The 21,612-nt window shown below is 32.9% G+C and overlaps 2 pseudogenes; both read right to left on the reverse strand.

Annotated features, from left to right (window-relative positions):
* Positions 1-10,443: 10,443 nt before the first annotated feature.
* LOC120180110 lies at positions 10,444-14,086 on the reverse strand (annotated as a pseudogene).
* A 931-nt stretch (positions 14,087-15,017) lies between these two features.
* Positions 15,018-16,604, reverse strand: LOC120180104 (annotated as a pseudogene).
* Positions 16,605-21,612: the final 5,008 nt, after the last annotated feature.

A 21,612-nucleotide genomic window follows, 5' to 3' on the forward strand; every position in this document is an offset into this window, starting at 1 on the left:
ATTTAAATCTTTCATTAAAATAAAAGCAGTTTATTTACATAAATTGACCAAAATAACCCAAAATCGATCAGAGCATATTTAACTCAATCAATTAGTACATGCCAACTATATTCGAAATAACCAAACACATTTAAATCATCTATTTTCTGATATGAAATTTTGTAAGGGAGATGCTGACCTATCTTGCTCTTCTTGCTTCTGTAACCTACGTGTGAAATAATCACACGCTAAGTCTAAGACTTAGTGAGGCATTAAACTTATAAAGGAAACTCTAAATGCTTAAACATGTATGAACATATCATCTTATAATGCCACATCAATTAATATAACATTATATATATAACATACTATACACATATACATATCACACATTACTTTAAATCTCTAACCTTATTCCACTATCAATATTCTTATCATTTATATCTTATAATTATATCCTCTTATATCTATTCTTTTACTCAACATATTATTCAATTAACCAAGCAATACAAACATCATCATATAAATCATATCATATTATCTAATAAGAAATACATGCATACATATAAATCATCATTAATCACTTATCATTTAATCACATAGCACATATACTTAACCTTCTTAATCATATACTATACCTATACCTCATCATGTCATTGCTATAAAATTTATCATATCACAATATATATTTGTTATTATCTCTTGATTAGCCCATGTACATATGTGAGAACTATTGATATGTAAGTCTCTAGAGGTTATGCACTAATGCTGTCACCACAGCTCATATACATGCACCGAAGTGCCACCTAGAATTGCACCGAAGTGCCATGTAGAATTGCACCGAAGTGCCGCGTAGAATTGCACCGAAGTACCATATAAAATATCCCTAAGGACCACGTAAAAAATTCCTTAAGAATCATATACATATGCTAAGGATCAAATATGTGTCTCAAAAGACATCAAACATGTTCCAAGGAATATATATATCCCGAAGGACCGCGTAGATCCTCGACTCTTGGCATGCCAACTATACCTCTAGCTCTCAAGACATATAACATGGGCATTATTATTTATGGTTGTCACATATTCACACATTTGTATCAAATAGACATATAATCTCATAGCTTCTTATCACGTAGATCGTGTAATATTCTCGTAGAGTCTCATATCTCATTATCATATATATCATATCACATATATTTGTATTCATATATACAAATAGTCATATAGATCCCTTTTTACATAGCTTATATCATACCTTCATGTAATCATACATATCTTGTCACATGTCTTATTATTACCTTTTTATAAGATCACACGTAGTCAAGTAGTTCATTTCCAAATAAATCACACATATACGTAGATCACTTGCACGTAGAACACTTTCATAAACTCACATATCACATAGCTTATACTTGTTCTTATATCTTCTCATAACATATTCTCTTATATCTTTATGTCATATCATATACTATATATTCATATAATCTCATATTATCCTATAAGTAAATACTTATCTTATAGTTTGGTATCATCATTTATACTCAATTCCCTTCACTAGTATTTTATTCTCATATTACTCTATGGTCTAATCTTATTTAACTCATCACCCTTCTCATGTAGTCATATAGATCATTCATATTAATTCCTATAACTTATCACAATGCATGTATTCACACAAATCATTTAATACATACTATAATATATATCACATATACTCAAATCAAACATATGCATATGATCATAAATTCATGCATTCTAATACATGAAATAGACTCGTCGCAAGTCTTATTTCCATTAAACATCATAAACAAACTTGTATGCACTCATCTTGGCCTCACTAAGTTCCAATCCCCTTTTATGATTTCCTTTATTCCGATCGAATCTTAACTTGATGGTCATCCCGAAACTTGTTCGTGCTCGATATCTACATGTTTATATATTGATACATATCAATATCTAATTGATGTACTTTAATCTATCATTTCTTAGAATAAAAGAAAGATTTATTTCATTTCCCATTGAAGTGCATCGGTACATACTGCAGTGCATCGATGCATTCTTTAACATGTGCATCGATGCACTACCCATGCATCGATACACAAATCACCTTCGATGTTTTCATTTTAAGGGGATGCATCGATGCACTCCTTATGCATCGATGCACTAATTGCATTCGATGTTTCCATTTTTAATGGGTGCATCGATACACTTCCTGTTCATCGATACACACTGAACAATTTTCTGGAAATACCCTTGATGCATCGGTACACATTGAATGTGCATCGATGCACATAGCCCAGAAATATCATTTAAGCACGAAAATCATCAACTTTTCACTCAATTCTTCTATTTTAAGCCCCTATCATGTCATTAAACGCAACTACCATTACTTAAACCAACTTATATCCATATAAACCATCTTTAACTTCCATATCTCATCACGATTCTTAAAATTTAATAATCTTACTAAACTTTCAACTTTGTTATTAATCCTTTCTAACTTCATAAATCTCTTATTCTTATTGATGACAAGTCAAATTCAACTTTCAATTCTTATTATAAACTCTATTTCCATATTTCACTCAAGAACTCCAAATCTTTAATCTTCTCTAACTCCTTTATCTTTTGATTTTAAGATAACTCAAGCTTTCATTAAGCTTAGTTATCATCTAATGATCATAAACCAACTTTAATTTTAATAATTAATCAATTAACCACAAAACTCACCTTTGCTATGATGACTCACGGCTGAAGAAGAAGAGAACTTTGGAAGTTTTTTTTTTGCATTCTTTTCTCTTCCACGTGGGTTTCCTTATCTTATAAAGGAAAATAAAAAATCTTTAATGTCAAATGACCATTTTTCTCTTTACTTTATCTAATAATTACTAACAACTTTTATGATTTATTTCCAAATAAATCATTGAACTAATCCATTGTTCTACTTTAGTCACCAAATTCTGAAACTTTACAATTTGATCACTAACCCGATATTGAGGATGTTACAAATCTCCCATCCTTTAAAGAAATTTCGTCCTCGAATTTTCATTACATATACCAATAAGAACATACCTTTTAATGTTCTCATGTTGCCTCCTTTACTTAATATTTCCTTCCTTTAGTTCTTTAACTTTTTTTCCTTTATACATTCATTTACTGTCACTTATCATATACACAGTAACCAGTAACCTCAATCCATTCATGTCTTTTCTCTCATTTGATTCTACATTTTCCTCTAACCTTTCTAAAATTCCATATAATGTCACTCATCACGTAGACAGTAACATCCATCTCTAATTACCTTATAACAATAACCAAACTCTTTTTCCTCCATCATTTGACCAAAAACACAACCTTAAATCTTCTTTAAATATGATTAAACATACACTTTACGAAATTAAGCAATCTTTTCACATCACCTTACACACGTCTCTTACTTCTATATCAAATTTATTATCTACACTTCCATATAACCTTTATCATATCTGATCCTTTAAACTCAATCCTTTTCATTTCCTTATCACATTTCCATGATTTTGATAGTCAACTTTACTTATACAAAATCTTATTCTTTAACCTCCAATGTCACTTGTATTTTTCTTCCTCAAAGTTCTCTTTAAAACTTGTAAATACTCTTCTCTTTGCCTTCATCATATCTATATAATCCAAATACATAACCATATTCAAATCCATATCATACTTAATTAACTCACTTTATCTTTTCTTCCAATCTTTAGCTTTACTCAAACATACGAATCTTCACTTCCTTCACTATATCACATTACTATGATCAAAATATACAATTATATCCCGATTCACCTCATCTTTGGTTGTCTTATCCTGACAACATCTCAAAATATTAAATTTCTATACATTTTCCATCATATAATCTGGTTAGCCAACGCTAACTCTTTCCATCTAAAATGCAAACCCTTATTCTATCCATAATCTTGCTTACACACAGTACTACCTCTTTGTTTCATATCCATAACTCTGATTTCATTCATCTTATAAATGTATCACTGATGCACTTATTCTTGAATCTTTTTTCAATTTCTAACCACATCACTTGATCTTTTAACATTCTTATGGTGACACTTATTCACCATATTCTATCGTATCCATGAAATAATAGGAATACTTCATATCACTTTTCCGATTCAAACCTGTGAAAACCTTCTATTACTATTCTAATATGATTTCAACTTTTTAAAATCAGTCTTTGATCTTATGAGGCACTTCTTGAGGTGTCTGCTCTTCCTCCTGCCTGGCCAGGGTAGGTGAATTGCTACTACCATCAGGTTCACCTCTCGCTTTCTTTGAAATTCTCATAATCAGATTTCTATTATATTAAACTAATATTATTCTATTAGCAAGACAACATACTCCTTACACTATCAGATCAGAAATTTTTCACTCTGTGTTGGCATGTACACATTTTATGACACTTTAGACTTCGGTTTATGCCGAGAATCAGCTAAACCTTAGCTCTGATACTATTAAATGTAACACCCTAAGACCCGTACCCGACCCAAATACGAGTCTGAGGTGTCACATTAACTTTTCAAACTTTGACTCTTGACAACATTCAAAGAAAATTTAAATCTTTTATTAAAATAAAAGCGGTTTATTTACATAAATTGACCAAAATAACCCAAAATCGATCAGAGCATATTTAACTCAATCAATTAGTACATGCCAACTATATTCGAAATAACCAAACACATTTAAATCATCTATTTTCTGATATGAAATTTTGTAAGGGAGATGCTGACCTATCTTGCTCTTCTGCGCTTCTATTCTCGCTTCTGTAACCACGTGTGAAATAATCACACGCTAAGTCTAGGACTTAGTGAGGCATTAAACTTATAAAGAAAACTCTAAATGCTTAAACATGTATGAACATATCATCTTATAATGCCACATCAATCAATATAACATTATATATATAACATACTATACACATATACATATCACACATTACTTTAAATCTCTAACCTTATTCCACTATCAATATTCTTATCATTTATATCTTATAATTATATCCTCTTATATCTATTCTTTTACTCAACATATTATTCAATTAACCAAGCAATACAAACATCATCATATAAATCATATCATATTATCTAATAAGAAATACATGCATACATATAAATCATCATTAATCACTTATCATTTAATCACATAGCACATATACTTAACCTTCTTAATCATATACTATACCTATACCTCATCATGTCATTGCTATAAAATTTATCATATCACAATATATATTTGTTATTATCTCTTGATTAGCCCATGTACATATGTGAGAACTATTGATATGTAAGTCTCTAGAGGTTATGCACTAATGCTGTCACCACAGCTCATATACATGCACCGAAGTGCCACCTAGAATTGCACCGAAGTACCACGTAGAATTGCACCGAAGTGCCGCGTAGAATTGCACCGAAGTGCCATATAAAATGTCCCTAAGGACCACGTAGAAAATTCCTTAAGAATCATATACATATGCTAAGGATCAAGTATGTGTCTCAAAAGACATCACACATGTTCCAAGGAATATATATATATATATCCCGAAGGACCGCGTAGACCCTCGACTCTTGGCATGCCAACTATACCTCTAGCTCTCAAGACATATAACATGGGCATTAATATTTATGGTTGTCACATATTCACACATTTGTATCAAATAGACATATAATCTCATAACTTCTTATCACGTAGATCGTGTAATATTCTCGTAGAGTCTCATATCTCATTATCATATTTATCATATCACATATATTTGTATTCACATATACAAATAGTCATATAGATCCCTTTTTACATAGCTTATATCATACCTTCATGTAATCACACATCTCTTGTCACATATCTTATTATTACCTTTTTATAAGATCACACATAGTCAAGTAGTTCATTTCCATATAAATCACACATATACGTAGATCACTTGCACGTAGAACACTTTCATAAACTCACATATCATATAGCTTATACTTGTTCTTATATCTTCTCATAACATATTTTCTTATAGCTTCTGTCATATCATATACTATATATTCATATAATCTCATATTATCCTATAAGTAAATACTTATCTTATAGTTTGGTATCATCATTTATACTCAATTCCCTTCACTAATATTTTATTCTCATATTACTCTATAGTCTAATCTTATTTAACTCATCACCCTTCTCATATAGTCATATAGATCATTCATATTAATTCCTATAACTTATCCCAATGCATGTATTCACACAAATCATTTAATATATACTATAATATATATCACATATACTCAAATCAAACATATGCAGATGATCATAAATTCATGCATTCAAATACAAGAAATAGACTCGTCGCAAGTCTTATTTCCATTAAACATCATAAACTAACTTGTATGCACTCACCTTGGCCTAACTAAGTTCCAATCCCCTTTTATTATTTCCTTTATTCCGATCGAATCTTAACTTGATTGTCATCCCAAAACTTGTTCGTGCTTGATATCTACATGTTTATACATTGATACATATCAATATCTAATTTATGTACTTTAATCTATCATTTCTTAGAATAAAAGAAAGATTTATTTCATTTCCCATTGAAGTGCATCGGTACATACTGCAGTGCATCGATGCATTCTTTAACATGTGCATCGATGCACTACCCATGCATCGATACACAAATCACCTTCGATGTTTTCATTTTAAGGGGATGCATCGATGCACTCCTTATGCATTCAATGTTTCCATTTTTAATGGGTGCATCGATGCACTTCCTGTGCATCGATACACACCGAACAATTTTCTGGAAATACCCTTGATGCATCGGTACACATTGAATGTGCATCGATGCACATAGCCCAGAAATGTCATTTAAGCACGAAAATCATCAACTCTTCACTCAATTCTTCTATTTTAAGCCCCTATCATGTCATTAAACTCAACTACCATTACTTAAACCAACTTATATCCATATAAACCATCTTTACCTTCTATATCTCATCACGATTCTTAAAATTTAAGAATCTTACTAAACTTTCAACTTTGTTATTAATCTTTTTTAACTTCATAAATCTCTTATTCTTATTGATGACAAGTCAAATTCAACTTTCAATTCTTATTATAAACTCTATTTCCATATTTCACTCAAGAACTCCAAATCTTTAATCTTCTCTAACTCCTTTGTCTTTTGATTTTAAGATAACTCAAGCTTTCCTTAAGCTTAGTTATCATCTAATGATCATAAACCAACTTCAATTTTAACAATTAATCAATTAACCACAAAACTCACATTTGCTATGGTGACTCACGGCTGAAGAAGAAGAGAACTCTGGAAGTTTGTTTTGCCTTATTTTCTCTTCCACGTGGGCTTCCTTATCTTATAAAGGAAAATAAAAAATCTTTCATGTCAAATGACCATTTTGCCCTTTACTTTATCTAATAATTACTAACAACTTTTATAATTTATTTCTAAATAAATCATTGAACTAATCCATTGTTCTACTTTAGTTACCAAATTCTGAAACTTTACAATTTGATCACTAACCCGGTATTGAGGATGTTACAAAGGAAGCCACATATGTACCTATAAGGGAGCATTATCAAAATTAGACCTCATGAGAAGCATGAATGAACATTAAGAGTAAACGTTATAACTTGGAATGTTGGGGCATGTTGAAGGCCCATTTCAGTCAGAAATAATCCATGTGGGGCATGTTGAAGGCCTATTTTAGACAAAAATGATCCAATAGGGTATTTTGAAGGCTCACATCAACAAGGAGAAACATGCTGAACCCTTATCATCCTATGAAAAGATCATCGATTTGAGCAAATATTTCCCTTAAGGAAGAAAGGTATGAAGAATGAAAATGGTGAAACAATAACAATCAAGTTGATCATACATCACTGTTTGTCCACCATATGATCACATTATTCCCACAGAAGGAATAAGAAATGATGAATGTGTTGTCAAATGTTCCTTGATATGATGCTAACAAGTTAAAGCATCCCATTAGTATTTTCACTGAAGAATCATTGCGATGAATGTCATGCGAAGAGTTCCCTGGTGGAGAAATCTAGGCAGAAACCACAGGAAATGATGAATGTGTTGTCAAATATTTTACGAACCAATAATTATGGTGCTGAACTAATGTTACGATCATGTGGTTGACATAAGATGAAGTTTTTCTTCACACTCCAGGAATTAGAAATGAGAAATAATGAAGATTTCTTTCCACGAAAGAACGTTGGAACTTTAACAACAAGAAACTGTGGAGCCAACTAAGATTGAACAATGAGTTGTTGTTAAGCATCTTGATATGATCAGAATAATCGTGTTCGAGATCTGATTAGATGAGGAGACATGAAAGGAATTATGATAAATCCTTCTTGTGAAGTGTTTCAAGAGTCAAATCAGAACATACATGCCTAATATCCTGATTAACCTCTGTTGGGTTTAGCATATTCATATCTACATTCTGCACGGATGATAGATTCTCTTTTCAAAGATGATAGATTCTCTTTTAAAAAACGAAAGCTTTATTGGATTCCTACACAAGTTCAGGTAAAGACAACTACTGTTATCAAGAACAAAGTAAGACAACCAGGTCATAGTTCTGAGTATGGAAAGAGTCCTATAAATGAAACAGTTATTCTTAAGGTAAAAGAAGACACGAAGATGCAAGTTGACAAGATGGTTATTCAAAAATAGAAAGATGCAGGGACAAAATACCTTACGAGTATATGGTAGAATTCAGATCACAAATACATGAGTCATGTTTGAAGAGGCAAACATCTGAAGAATAGATGAACGTAATCCATACAGAGGAAGTATTGGAGCATGCCCAATCAACAAGTTGTTTCGAAAAATGAGAAAGCAATTTTCAACGTTTCTCATTCAATCTTTTCCAAAAAAAAATTATTGAAAAGTAAGAAAGCGATTTCCAAAGTTTCTTACCCAGTAAAATATTTCTCACGAATTTGTAAAGCCTCCGGGTCATTTGTAAATTCTTTGAGTCGTCTATCAGTTTTTCAAGTAAGATGGTTCTTTTTCAATTCAAATCAAACTCCACGGAAGAGTAATGGAAGCAAATCCAACTTTGAATCTAATATTCACGAAAGAGTAGTGAAATTAGATTCTTGTCAAGTTGATCATTTTCAAACTTCACGGAAGAGTAGTGGAGTAAATTCAACTTTCACAAGAGAATAGTGAAGCAAGAGCAGAAACAAAATCAAAAATTCGCTCTCCACGAAAGAGTAGTGCAACGAATTTTTCAGCAAAGTATAAAGCCTTCATGAAAGAGTAATGAAGTCACGCAAATTCAAACTCCACGAAAGAATAGTGGAAACAAATACAACTATGAGTCTAATCCTCACGGAAGAGTAGTGAAATTAGATTCTTATTAAGTCAATCATTCAGTTGTTTTCATAGAAGAGTAGTGAAGAAACATATTCTGTTCAAGTCATGCAAATTCAGCCTTCACGAAAGAGTAGTGAAGCAAATCATTTGCAAAGTCATCCTCAGCCTTCACAGAAGAGTAGTGAAGCAGGAGCAAGATCATATTAAAATTGGATCTCCACGAAAGAGTAGTGGAACGAATTTCCCATCAAAGCAAGAAGTTCACTCGACGAAAACTTGTCTTTTTATCTTTGCTTTATTATTGTTTACATAAAAATAAAGCAAAGAGGGGCAGCTATTGACGGTCGTTTTCGTTCGAGTGACGATTATTATATATGTTATTATATATATATAATAATATTATAAATATTATTATTTATAAAGCCCGAAGGCCCAGTTACAAAGTATGGCACGAAGGTCTGGTTACAAAGTAAGGCACACAGTCCTGATTACAATGAGCCTAATCCAGATTCAGGCCCAACAACCAATTCAGGCCTAATTCTAGCAAGCCCATGAGAGAGGCCTGTGCAGCTAGGGTTCCATCAGATGTTCCAGTCGCCAGCAGATCCTAGCCGTTCGATCTCAACGCAGATCAAGGGTATAGATCGAGCCAACAGAAACCCTAGAAACCCTAGGGTTATCATCTCGCCGCCTCCAAAGCTCCAATCCGATGCTACCACGACTTCACCACCTCTCCAAAACCCAGTAGAGCTCTCCCAAAGGCTCCAGAAGAAGCATCTCGACCGCATAACACATCGATCTATGGTGAGTCACCACTGTAGGTCCGGTGACTCACTGAGTAGGATCATCATTGTGGTCGGTTTCTAGCGGCTATATAAACCCCGTTCCCGCAAGCAATAATGACAGAGGGATAACAACAGAGACACAAAACATAGAGAAGAAGGAAAATACAAAATAGAGGCTACCACAATGATCCACAAACATTAACATCCAGTCGAAAGCAAGAAAAATAAAGCAGAAGGGAACTTACCCAACTGTTGAAGCCCAAACGTCATTAGAGAATACATTTTACCGAAGGTAAAAATCTAGATCTAGGTTGATTTGGGGATTTTTAGAAAAAGTAGAGCCTTTGGCCTATCTTGAAGCTCTTTAGGAACATAACCCGACAGCTGGTTGCCTTCTAGATTCCTACAGAAGTACAATGTTAGTACTGTCACAGTTTTAAATTTGTTCCTCATTATGTTGATATTACTCTCCTAATGCTCAATAACTTACAGGAACTTCAGAGATTTAAGTTCTTCCAGAAACTCAAGAATTGATCCGGTCAAGTGATTGTTCGACAAATCCCTGGAACGGGGCATCATCAACACCGGTTGTTACGATAATGTCGTGTTTAGTATCAGAAGTGTTATCCGACAATGTCGGTACTATGATATGTACACTTAAGGGACTGCATTGATGAGAGGTTGCCAAATGAAGAAGATATCATGCCACTTAATCCACTTGAACTCAAGTTACTGCCCTTGTCGAAATAAATCAAGAAACTCTTTATGTTCTTAGAAAAAGTCTGGGTTTCATGAGAAAAGGATATTGCAAGAAACCTTACAGAGAAACGATTTGAGGAGGAACGGAAACATTATAGTTGCATTCGATACCTTTCTAGGTATAATTCTTTGGTCCACATGGATCCCCCACCCACCATTTGTTCACTTGATATGTTGGTTTGATAGTTAGAACAGCAGCAGCTGTGTGAAAGGAATCAAAAGTGAGTTAACTTCGGCCTTTCCGTTTGATCGGATGAAAATGCAGTCGTTCAAGGAGAAACTTACCGTCTTCGGAAAACGTTGGCCATTCATCCAGTTGTTTGGCCATGTAAATCTCGATGGCATTCAGAATAGGGGGAAGGTTAGCATCATCCGTTTTATAAATCGAAATCCGATGTTCCTTCCCTGTAAAGGCTTCCGAGTTCGATATGGTGGCTGCATACAGGTACAGAGGGACTAAAGGTCCAAACATTAAGGACCCATTCCAGGATATAATGAATTTTCTTGTCTGTTTTTTCTCAAGTCTCTGCACTTCGGCAAAGTACATGTACACATAAAAGCTGCTAGCATCATCGTCGGCTGTCCACGATAATTCCAATCGGTCACAACTGTTATGAGGCATTGCAGCAGTTCTAATGACTTCTAATGGAGCTCTGTATCCATTTTCATTACTGTTAATTTCTAAAGAGGTACTAACCAGGAATTCAAAAAACGGCCGTATAATGGTCGTTATATCGCGGTATCGGCAGCCCGTTATCGATATCATCCGAAATCACGGTGTGAAACGGAATCACACTCATAACGACCGATAACGACCGCAATTTAACGGGTAACGGTCGATCGCGGTTATAACATACTTTTTTTTCGTTAATTCTCGTTACAACACCAAACATCACCAACAACACAGTTACTTTAAAAAATAGCAATTTATATATAAAAATCAATGTACTTTCCAGCAAAACTAAAAAAAAAGTAAAAATGAAAAAATATATTCTATAGAACTTGTAAAAATCAGTTTATTTTACATTAAATTTGAAAAAAAGTAATCATAATTTCAGAATCGATGCAAAATACAAAAAACAAAAAACAACAGAAAAAACAACCCCAAATTGAAATATAATTTTTTTTTCTTACAACTTCAAAAAGCATCTCAAATTTCATTGACCCAAGCTCAAAATAAAAGAAAAATCAAAAGAAAAAAAAAACTTCACTTTGAAGAGAATCTCACAATTACAAGTAAGATGCTTGATTGATTTAAGTTCTTTCTTCTTGTTTCTTGTAACATACATCAACTAACTTAGTTATAAAAAAATTTTGAAAGAAAATCTTCACAAATCTATCTATTTTTGTAGTTTTGTGGATATTTTTAGTAGAAATAATAAGAAAAATTTAAGAAAGATAACAAAGAAATGAAAATGGATGCATTTAAAAAAAAATCTTTGCTGCTTCTGCGTTCTCCCTCCAGCCCTCAATTTTCACGGTATAAGAAGATGATATTTGTTTTATCTCAATATTTTTATTTTTTTATTTGTTATGAGTTAATATAATATTCTTAAGAAATTTATAAATAAATACAAAAATAATTAATGATGGTAAAAATTGTGTTTATGTATTAATAAAAGTCTAAAAGTGTTACAAAATACTCTAAAAATCATTAAAAGTTATTTTCTATAATTATAATTATAACTACTATATTTTATAATAAGTTATGCGAATTTAAAAAAAAATCACGTCTGTGATACCCGCAGGGATCGCTATAGCATCCGTTATATTCGCGACCGCGATAAACGCAACGCGACCGAAAACTCGGCCGCGACCGCAATTTGAATCCCTGGTACTAACCACATCCCACGAAGGAGAGTTGTAGGGAGACCAAATGCGATCGTAAGCATCATCTTTGTACCGACTGGTTCGTTAGCACACCCGATGTCGAATCTTTCGAAGAGTACTAATGAAACAGGTTTCCCAAGCTCAGTACCATAAATTGAACTATTCAGTGGCCTAAGCTCCAATGCTGATGTAAAAGGAATTCCAGTACCTTTATTCACAAGGCAAACACTTACAGTATCCGATACCGCAGCACCAGATATCTCCTTCATTACGACATCGGAAGCATTCCGGAACTTAATCGATGATCATAGGTTAACACCGAGATAAAGATCGAATTCCGGGGGCATTTGTTTGCCTCGTAGTTTCCGTACAAGAACGAAGCTCTGAGCAGGTATAAACTCCCCTTTGCTGCTGCAGGTGTTAAGGTGTAACAATTCTTGTTACCATTTGGAAAACTCCTGAGATCTGATAGTGGAGAAGGTAGGTTTGGATTCTTGGGGTAAGCATATCCAGAAGAAATGCTGTTGCTGATCCCAGTGTTGATGTAAGCTCCATCTGATGTGTAACTGATACCAGTGTTAGGGTCAACGAAATTGAGATTCTTCGGTGACCACAATCAATGCTTATCAACTAGTCCTGTAAACGAACGGAACAAATACGAACGGTGTATGTTTATGTTCGTTCGTTTAATTTTAACCGAATAAATGAACAAACATGAACATAAATGAACAAAAAATTTCTTGTTCGTATTCGTTCATGTTCGTTTATTTAAATGATAAACGAACACAAATGAACGAACATAAACGAACGGATGTAAATAAACATAAACGAACACAAACGAACGTAAACAAACACAACAAATAAACATAAACGAACATAAATGAACAAAACAAACATATAACATTAATTGGATTTTAAAATATTAATGTGTATCATATTAAAATTTATTGGGCCTTAATATTTTAAATAGATATAGAGAGATTAGACTAAAAATAAATAAACGAACAAAAGTAAATGAACATAAACGAATGAAAATAAACGAACATATTATCGAACGTTCACGAACGATATTGAATGAATGTGCCTTCTGTTTGTGTTTATTCATTTAATTAAACGAATAAAAAATCATAAACGAACTTTCCGCCGAACGGTTCGCTAAACATTCGTTTCGTTTACAGGACTATAATGAACCCTAAAGAAAAATAAGGAATTTTCTCAAGTTCGTATAACTGGACACAAATTTTAGCTTAAGAAAGGTGAACTTATAAAATTTTAATAACGACCCTCTAGCAGAAACAAGCTAAAAGTGAGATACCTTGAAGAGGAAGGAAGTTAGACTAACCCGCTTGGAGCTCGCCATGAACAAGAACAGCAGCAAGGGAAAGCAACAATGGAGGAAGGTACCCAACAAACATTTTCCTTTTTTTCTTCTTCTTCATCTTATTGTTTAGGTGAATGAGATTGATGGAGAACACAAATATGAGAAGCAAGAGGCTTAATGGAAATTCATCCAATTGGACTTTCCTTTTCTGTGAACTAATACTATAATATCATCAGCCGCAGTTAATGGATTCGGGCATTTTCCACTGAAACAGTTCTCACATGGTATTGCTTTAAAATAAATTAAGAAGCTGTTTAAGTGTTGAATTTTCCACCTTTTTAATGAAAAAAAAGAAATGGAAATAACTCGGTATTTATATATTAGCATGAGGTCATTTGAAGGTTTTTCTTGGTTTCTGTCAAATCGGTAGCATCTTATAAAAATATCAAATAATAAAATATATAATTATTGCTGAATTATTTAACGATCTAGTGTGTGTGTGAATGATATGATAACTTTGAGCATAGTAGCTATATCTTAAATATCAATTTTCTTTAAATTTATGGAGTGATATTTTTTTATTTCTTCATTGTTTCCCCCTAAAGAATGAATATCATGAACAATCAACAGCTAATTTGAAATTGTTTCAAACTGTTTCACTGTGCACCATTCAAGAGAGAAAATTCTGCCTTAGAGATCCTCAGTGTACTACGAAAGAGATTGTGTCTAATGGTTGATTAGAAATTATGACTTATATTCTAACGGTTTATTCTTTCTAATTTAAAGGAGTCGCGGAGAGACACCCGAACGGAGTGAATGTTAGAGAGCAAAAATAGATGCGGAATGGACTCGCCGTATAGGCATAAAATATTTTTATTAAAATGAAAAAAGAGAAGGGAACTTTGCTTAGATAAGCAAATATCTTTATGTACATTGTCTGTCACAACCTTAAATGCACACAAATTTGAAGAAGAAGATTCAACAAATGACCTCTTTCATGTTTTACAACATGCCCTGCGCCCGTGGTACTCCACTCAACAAAATCAGTTTACCACTAGATGCCTGCAGATCAAAAAACAAACCGAATAAATCATTATGCTTCCCACAGGAACAAACTGAAATAAAAATGAATTACCTTAAAGTGCCATCTCAGCCTGCAATGCTGCAAGTTCATCTTCCTCAGCAGTGCGCTTTTGAGGAAAGGGTCGAGCTGGTTGCCTACCAGCAGGTACCTGTACTGGAGCTGCAGGAGCGGTTGTCGCAGGCTGAAGAAGTTGTTCTTCCAACTCAGCACCTTCAAGTTCTTCGAGTTCCGCCTCCAATTCATCCTACACCATCAGAAGTTTTCAACTTATTTCTTAGATGAGTATAACTGCTAGACATGGTATTCATAAACATAGATAAGTAGTAACAAAACCAAAAGAAGACGAGCGAGTGCATCAGAAAGTAACCTCATCAAAATGAGCTGCAGCTCCAATTGGAGTTGACAGTGCTTCTTGAATCTGTTTCATGTTCTCAGTTTGTTCATTGATCTCGTCCATTGTTTTGTCAACATCATCTATATTCCTGTAAAGAAAGCAAATTTCAGTAGAACAGTGAGAATTATCCATGGCATGTGCTCCATGAAGGCCCAAATATAAGTTCTAATTTATATGGCATAAATCACTATTCAGCAGACATCAATGATAAGGCACTGATGATGAATTTATTGGAATACATACGTTTCTTTCTGCATTGCCTTCATAGACGGCTGCTCCAGTTCTCAATGCATCTACAGTTTCGGTTGTGGCTTTAGCACCTTCTAACAATATCATCTGCAGATATTCAGCAGAGGAAGCCATTGAAATTTAGGAAAACAATAAATATTCAGCAGATGCATTGCAATGATACCTCTCTTGTTTCTCCTTTGGCGAAATCCTTGGCCTTTTCGACCTCTGCAGCAGCCTTTTTCACAAGTACTTTCTCCTTTTTCTCTAGCATTTCAAGGGTCTGTATCGTGAAGACAAATATAAGTAATAGGATTCGAAATAAGCGAAGTGCAGATATTGAGAACAACCCTTCGGAAAAAAGTGAACAAACAGTTTAATAATTCGCCAAAGGTTATTATTCCATTAATCACTCAGCCAGTAACTCAGTTCTTATATCTAAATCCCAAATTCTCAACCACTTATGACTGCTAAATTCAATCCTCCCAAATTAACGCCGATTTTCGAATTCAGAGCAAATACCCGATTCACACAACGCAAAAGTAAATACAAAAAAGTGGTTTCTTAATCAATGAAATTCGAGAATATACCTCATTTAATTTGTCTAATGTGGTTAGAGCATTTCCTTCCTGCTTGGGTTTCCCAAAAAGCCGACCAAGCATGGTTGATTCTCTGCGATTATGAACCCCGACCGCCTGTTCGACGATAATCATCAATAAGATCGGATCAAAAGAAACAATAATCAATTACTCGGAAACAGAAAAAAATCAAAAAATTGAACTAAGCGTGAAAGGGGGGGGGGAATACATTGCAAAAGAGGGGGAAGCTCAAACCTGTAAAATCACGAAATTAGGGTTTTGGGAAGTCGAGAGAGAAAGAGATCTGTAGTTCCCTTGCAGAAAGGGATAAACAGGAGAAATTTGATTTTATTTGGGTTTTTTTTTTAAATATTATTTTTCCTTAAGCGTGTTGTGTCCGAACAAAAGTTGTTCTCCGAGTGGGCGTCGTTCAATGGAGATTGTCTAACTAAAGCCGGATTAATATACAGTTAAGAAATAGTGTGACCGGAAATTTAATAAGATGTTTAATAAAGTTGGTTTAGCGTTATCGAAAATGTTGAGTAATAATATTGTTTTAGGTGGAAAATATGAAGAAATATTAAAAAAATTTGACAACCGATAAACTTAGCTTATCGATAGGTATTGATACCGTGCACAAAAGTATCGATATATATAGTAATATATAAGAAAGTGATAAAAACCGGTTAAAAGTAGACATGTATCAGTACTTTTATACACCTTTATAAGTACATGTATAGAAGTACCAGTACTTTAGTGATTTAAAAGAATTGCAATAAAAACGCCTATAAAGTATCAATACTTACACACATGTATCGATACATGAGAATATAACGGATTGAAATTTGAGAAATCTGGGTTCAATTTAACAAAACATGTAAGAATTTGACAAAACCGATTGGAAATTGACAAAACTGGTTTCAATTTGAGAAAATTGGTAAAGAGCTACCGAAATTGTTAAAATTTGTATCAATACATGTATAAATATATGTACCAAAGTATCAGTAGTGTAGGAATTTAAAATAAATGAAAAAAAGGAAAATGTCTCGAAAGTATTGATACCTTACACACATGTATCGATACATGACAATATAACAAGTTGAAGTTTGACAAAACCGGTAAAGAGATATTGGAATGGTTGAAATTTGTATTGATACCTTTATAAGTATATGCACCAAAGTATCGATACTTTATGAATTTAAAAGAATTGTAATAATAGCTCCTATAAAGTATCGATACCTTAGACACATGTATCGATACATGACAATATAATAAGTTAAAATTTGACAAAATCGGTTTCAATATGACAAAACTGATAAAGCGCTACCGGATATGTTGACTGTATCGATACTTTTATATGTATATGTATTATAGTATCGACACTTTAAGAATTGAAAAGAAATGAAAAAATGAGAACGTATCGAAAATATCGATACCTTATACAAAAGTATCGAGACTTGGGTAATGATATCGATTAAATTTAAATAACATAACCGGTTAAAATATCAAATACATTGCTACATTTCTCTGAAATAGATAGAAGACGACAATAGTTTTTGAAATCAAAGCATATTAGTTGTTGCGAAATAGAAACAATACATTTTTGAAAGCTTATTTGCTTGTTTGTTGCAGCAATCGAATCGAAAAGTATATTGTCGAAACCTAGTTTTTTAGTATTACAGTATTCAAAAATAGGGATTAGGTTTATGGGTTTGGGGTTTTTGAAGTAAAGAAGGATTTGTGATCAATTACAGGTAGAAAGTGATATTATAGGTAGAAAATAAATATCGATACTTTTATATAATATTATAGGTAGAAAATAGTAGTGTAGGTTGTATAAAGGTACCAATATTTGTAGTAGAGAGTATTCTCATTCCTTTGAAGAAATCCTAGTTTTTTAGTATTACAATATTCAAAAATAAGGATTAAGTTTATGGGTTTGGGGTTTTCGAAGTAAAGAAGGATTTGAGACCGATTACATGTAGAAAGTGATATTCTAGGTAGAAAATAAATATCGATACTTTTATATAATATTATAGGTAGAAAATTTTATTGTTGGTTATATAAAGGTATCGATACTTGTAGTAGAGAGTATTCACATTCCTTTGAAGGAAACTCGGTTACTATAAGATTAATTATCGATACTTGTATATTGAATAAACAATATATAACTTGTATTTGATTTGATTCGAGTTAATTTAATGCTTGAATGTTCATAAACTGATATATTAAGGAAAAATGAAGTCAATGGATCTTGCAATTGTTGTTCGCGAAGATGACATTGAAATGGATCCCTGGAGTATCAACAATAAAGTAAATCGAAAGCAACCACTGAGTGGATATATGTACTTCTAGTAAGTATCAATATATTTGTGTAATTGTTGTTGAAATGGTAATTAGATTAAAGTATTTAAAACTTTTAAATTGATTACAAATTTTAAATCTTGATAGTATGACTGAATGTCAAAGGATGAAGGAACTTGGTAATTACAACATCGGTTCGGTATGTAAACTTAAATTGACATTGAGTATTATTTAGCGTTGATTTATTGATTAAAAAATGTTTATGCTTAATTTCATATGAAACATGAGGTGTTGGAGAAATGAAAGTCGATGAGTGATGCTGAGAAGAAATAGTATGTGACACAGTCCATAAAAGATAAACAAACAATATAAAGCTTGAAGGAAAGCACATGAAAAGAATGTATTCATTAAAATTGTAAATGTAACATCCCAAAATATGGGTTAGTGATTAAATTGTAAAACTTCAAAATTTGGTGACTAAAGCAGAATAATTGAATAATATTGTAATTGGTATAGGGTTAAATTGCAATAAAGAAGGAATAGAAGGATAAAATGGTCATTTGCATGGGAAATAATTAAAGAATATATATATATATATATATATTAGTTCCACGTGGAAGAGAAAAAAGAAAAACAAGGTTCCAGAGTTCTCTTATTCTATTTTTTTCTCTTAAACGTGAAGACTCATAGCAAATGTGAGATTTTTCATAAGCTAATTGTTAGTTAAAATTTAAGTTAGGGTTTGATCATTAAATGATAACTAAGCTTAAGGAAAGCTTAGATTATCTTAAAACAATAAGATGAGGGGTACATGAAAAATTAAAGAAAGGAAGTAGAAAAGTGAAATCTTTGATTAGAGTTCATAATAAGAATTAGAAGTGGGATTTGACTTGTCATTAAGCTAATTAAGGAATAGGAAGTCTTAGAATCAGATTTAGAACATGTGGGAATTTGAGTGAGATTCTTAAAGTCTATGTGGAAGAATGGATTTTGATGTTTAAGAGATATTGAATGTGTATTAATTAGTTTAAATAGGTGTATGAGAGTTAAGAATATAAAAAGAGGGGAAATATAAAGTGTTGAGAAGATTATTAAGAGATTTTCGTGCTAAAATAACATTTCTGGGCTATGTGCATCGATGCACATTCAATGTGTGTCGATGTATCAAGGGTAAAACCCAGAAATTATTCAATATGCATCGAAGCACCTGAAGTGCATCGATGCACTCCTTTAAAATAAAAACATCGAATGTCATCAGTGTATCGATGTACAAGTGCTGCATCGATGCACCCACTAAAATACAAACATCGAATGGGATTTATGCACCGATGCATAGATAGTGCATCGATGCACCCGTCAAGGGATGCATCGATACATAGTGTAGTGCATCGATGCATACCTTCATTAAAAGATAAAAATAGCTTTCTTTTTACCTTAAGGAGTGATAGTTTCGAATATATCAATTAGTATACTGATAAGTATCAATGTATTACTATGTAGAGTTAGAAGGTAATCTCGTTCTAGACCAATTGAAGGATTAGAATCGAGTCAAAGCAAGGCTAAGGTGAGTACATATTATAAGTATGGTCTAATGGAATAAGACTTGTGATAAGTCTAATTCCTATGTTGATTTTCATAGCACAATAGTTATGAACATGCATACATGATAATTATTATGATACATGCATAAAGTATATATGTGCAGATGATTTGATAAATGATATATGTGAATAGATTCAAATGTACATATGACATGGGAAGTGATATGAGTGATATGATCACAAGAGAAATGCCATGAATACATGAACATATGAAACATAAGAATAATGCCCATGGTATACGATATGAGAGCTACAGGTATAGTTGACATGCCAAGAGTCGAGGGTTCTACGTGGTCCTTAGGGACATATATGTATCCTTTGGAACATTTATAGGGTCTTTTGAGATAGATTTGATCCAATGGAATATATATATGGTTCTTAAGGAGTGGTCCTTCGAGACAAATACAGTACATAGGTCCTTCGAGATAAAATTTCATAGCCCCTAGTGGGACCTATACGAGCTGTGGTGACAGCAATAATGCACAACCTCAATGTACTCGAATACCTTGAGTTCTCAAAAATGTACATGAGCCTATAAAAAGTTATTAAAGGTAGTTGCATTGTTATAGTTATATGTTACTATATTATTATTGTTTACATTGAATTGCATATGACATGATTGAATGAATAGATTGCATGTTCATATTCATACGGAATGCATTTTTATTATATTTATATGTCTCACTAAGTCTATGACTTAGCGTGTAAGAGATTTACACGTAGGTACCAAGGATCAGGAAGAACGGAAATAGGGTGGCAAGAACAACAGAACTGCTAGAGGATCGGATCAGAAGTAACTGTTAAAGTATTTATTTTGTTGTGAATAGTATGTTGGCATGTAAGTAAAGTGTCATTTATGAATGCTCTGATCGATTTTGGTTATTTTGGTCATTTTATGTAAATAAACTGCTTTGGTGTAAATGAAAGTTTTAAATGTTTCTTGAATTTTGTCAAGAATCAAAGTTTGAAAAGTCAATGTGACACCTCAAACTCGTATTCAGGTTGGATACGAGTTGGGGGTGTTACAGTAAATATTGTGATAAACGATATATAAAAGCACTAACATTATATATTTTTAAAAAATGTAGGAAGTGTCGACAAGGTGTAGCATCAAAAGAATGAACTCCATAATTGAATACCTGAAGAAGAAGAATAAAGTTAATGTGCTGGAAGAAATAAGGTTTGGATCTTTGACCAGAGTGAGGGATCGACCAATTCGAAGGGACTTGTGTCGATCGTTGATGGAGGAACTTGATGTACAAAAATATAGAGTTCAATATGGTGATTATTCATTTCCTCTGCGGATCCCATGTGTTGTAGCCGTATTGGGGCTAGAAGATAAAGGCAATAGTGTTGAAGAAGTCATTAAGACGAAG

The sequence above is a fragment of the Hibiscus syriacus genome, unplaced genomic scaffold (assembly GCF_006381635.1).
Source record: "Hibiscus syriacus cultivar Baekdansim isolate YM2019G1 unplaced genomic scaffold, ASM638163v2 tig00112490_pilon, whole genome shotgun sequence".
In the NCBI taxonomy this organism is placed as follows: Eukaryota; Viridiplantae; Streptophyta; class Magnoliopsida; order Malvales; family Malvaceae; genus Hibiscus; species Hibiscus syriacus.